Raw genomic sequence first — 3282 nt, forward strand, 5'->3', positions numbered from 1 at the left:
AGATCAGGTGGTCAAAAAAGCTTTCGGCACATTGGGCTTCATCTGCCAGAGTATTGAGTATAGAAGTTGGGAAGCCATGTTGCAGCTGTGTAAGATGTTGCTGAGACCGCATTTAGAGTATTGTGTTCAGTTCTGGGCACCATGATATAGGAAAGGCTACAGAAAATATTTACGAGGATGTTGCCCAGACTAGAGGGTTAGAGCTATAGGCAGAGGTTGAGTAGGCTGGGACTCTATTCCTTGAAGCGCAGGAGGATGAGGGGTGATCTTATAGAGGTGTATAAGATCACGAGAGGAGTAGATTGGGTAGATGCATAGAGTCTCTTGGCCAGAGTAGGTGAATCGAGGACCAGTTTAAGGTGAAGGGGAAAAGATTTAATAAGAATCTGAGGGGTAATGTTTCCACCAAAGGGTGGTGGATGTATGGAACAAGCTGCCAGAGGAGATAGTTGAGGCAGGGACTATCCCAACATTTAAGAAGCAGTTAGATAGGTACATGGATAGGACAGGTTTGGAGGGATATGGACCAAATGCTGGCAGGTGGGGCTGTTGTAGCTGGGATATGTGGGCCGGTGTGGGCAAATTGGGTCGAAGGGCCTGTTTCCACACTGTATGACTCCATGACTCTATGACTCTATCTTAAATAACACAAGCACAAATTTAAATTTCTTAAATCCTTATATTTTCAAAAGAAAACATAATCCTCTAACCCCTATCTCCAATGCTTTCAGATGTTCTAGTGCTGTTTTATGGTACTTCTCCAACCCTTTGGGGGAAGACTGCTGTACATGAAGTGGGTTGTTAAATTATGATCATATACTACAGGTTATGGCTATCTTAATAACTGCTGCAATCAGTCTTAGGTAGCTTCCAATGCTCAAGTAGTTTCACTGGCTATTCAATGAAAGGCTAGCCAATGCCTGCTATGTCAACACACACCTTGTGCTCTTAACTTAACACCATTACTTCTCATAAGCCTGTGGCACATCAACCCCCACTGCAGACTGCAAGAAATCTATGGGATTTCTGAAAGCTTCTACTAATACCATCTTTAATGCTGATCAATATATTGGTAGTGTCAGTCTTTACAGGGTTTTCTGATTCTTAGTGATAAAGGAGACCTGAGCAGTGAATAGCTGACACATGATGAGAAGAACATCAAGTGGCTCAGGAAGACCCATCAGCTCAGTGAAAGATGCTCTTTGGTTTGCCAGAAGCCTGTTGATTTCCTAGCACAGTGATATGTCTGTCGGGGAATGTTGCCGAATGGCCTATTCCAGCCTTCGGGAGTAAGTGCTGCGGGACGTATTGAAGCTCGGTGCAGCCAACATGAAGGCTCTGTGGGAGTGGACCACAATAGAGGATCTTTCTGCTGCTAAACATTGAGGGGTAGAGTCAATGGGCACACCCGTGAAACAAGGGAAGGGATATCACCCAGGGGCAAATTTCTGAATAAAGTCTATTTTTAGGTTAAAAAAAAGCTGACATGTATGTCTTGCACATGATGATGGTGATTTGCCAAGAAAAGGCTATCTCATTCCACGTCAGCTGTACATTTTGCCTGGACAGCTGATGGCCATGGAAAGACCATCCCTTCCACAGTAACTTGCTAGATCAGCACTTCTCCTCAATCACATACAAACCTTGGCCCCCTACCCACATTCATCTAACAATGGAGTTACTGTTCCAAAGCTGAGCTATAAAAATCTGTGCCTGCTATTTGAAATGGTGTAGACAACCTTTAAATCACAGGAACCCCAGCCGAATCCAATCTTCCAACAAGGATAGACAGACTGACAGCTTGTTTTTGATATTAAAATGATTCTGGCTCCACAAAAATTACTCAGGCTATCCCTTGTTATTAGTAAAGTGTTGCTGATGCTCTAGTTACTGCATGCCTTTTATACATGGAAAATTGGCCTCTGATATTTTAACGATGTATTTTTTAATGCAAGGACATCCTTTAGCTTCATTACGTTATGGAAATGTTTAACGCAAAGTGATTAACTAAATAAACTCATAAATACATGCCCAGACATTCTTTGTCCATACTTTCAATAGAGGCCTTAACTCACTTGAAACAAAAAGGTCTGCATTAAAATGGAGGATAAATGAATGGAATACAGATGAGTTAAGTGCTTCAGCACTTGCAGTTTACTCTTGAACAGTATTTGGTTTCAGAAGCATGTAATTCAAGATATAAACTTCTCAACCTCTAATATTTTAGTCCTTATGATATCTAGCAAGTTATCAAAATATGTCCTAAATATTCCTTTTCTGAAAGACCTTTATTTAAATTAATGAATCATAGAGAGCTTCTTTTAATCAAGGCTGATAGCTTTGATGCATTTATTTTCTAGGAGAAATGCGTAAAGGCTACGAGTCTGTCCTTTCATCTCAATGTTTTTGATTGTAAAGATTAAAAGATCACCATATTTCATCTTCTGCTCTGGCAATTCAATTCATCCCTCTCTCATTATAAAATGTTCATCCTCTCAAGATTCCAAACAGGCAGCAGAATATCTCAGCAAGTTATTTACTTTCATCAAACCTATAGATGATATAAAAATAATACAAAGATTCTAGTCTTCCATGTCTGTTCAACCAGTCCACTCAGGGAACCTATCTATTTTGATATTGTTGCTTGTAATGTTTGCTTTTTCCTTTGTTTTGTTATCGTAAGCTATTTTATCAATCTCCAATCCTCACCATCACATCAAAATGTAGCTTCACATCAGTCCTTTGCTCAGAAAAATTCAGTCAATATTTTCAACAATTATCAGTGCTACTCCTCGGTTGTGGGTTCGATTGAATGGAAAAAGAAACTCGTCACTTTGCAATATTATTCCTCATTCAATAGCTCAAAACTGGCTTGGTCGGGACCAAAGGGAGAGTGAGATTCAAACCTTTAACTGTTTTTCGAGAAACAACTTCTCGCATTTTGTATCTATCAGGCTATCCTTGAAGGGGATTCCAAATTATCCACATTAATGTTCACACTCTTTTATCGAGATTTCTTACTCAGGATGAAATCATCTAAAGCATGTACCAGAAATCACTTACACTTAAAAATGTAAGGACACTGAAAATCTTGGAAATATTAAGGAACTAAGTGCAGATACCAATCAGATATCCTTCTGCAGATTGCCAGTAGAGGCAAAGGAAGCATTGTTCTTGCTTCAGAATGTGAGCTTCAATTTAGTGCAATCTAGAAAATTGAATTTGATCGAAGCACTAAAGGACTGTGAGTATGACATTAATGTACAGGTGATAAAGAGTTTG

Source organism: Rhinoraja longicauda, chromosome 15 (assembly GCF_053455715.1).
Source record: "Rhinoraja longicauda isolate Sanriku21f chromosome 15, sRhiLon1.1, whole genome shotgun sequence".
Lineage (NCBI taxonomy): Eukaryota > Metazoa > Chordata > Chondrichthyes > Rajiformes > Arhynchobatidae > Rhinoraja > Rhinoraja longicauda.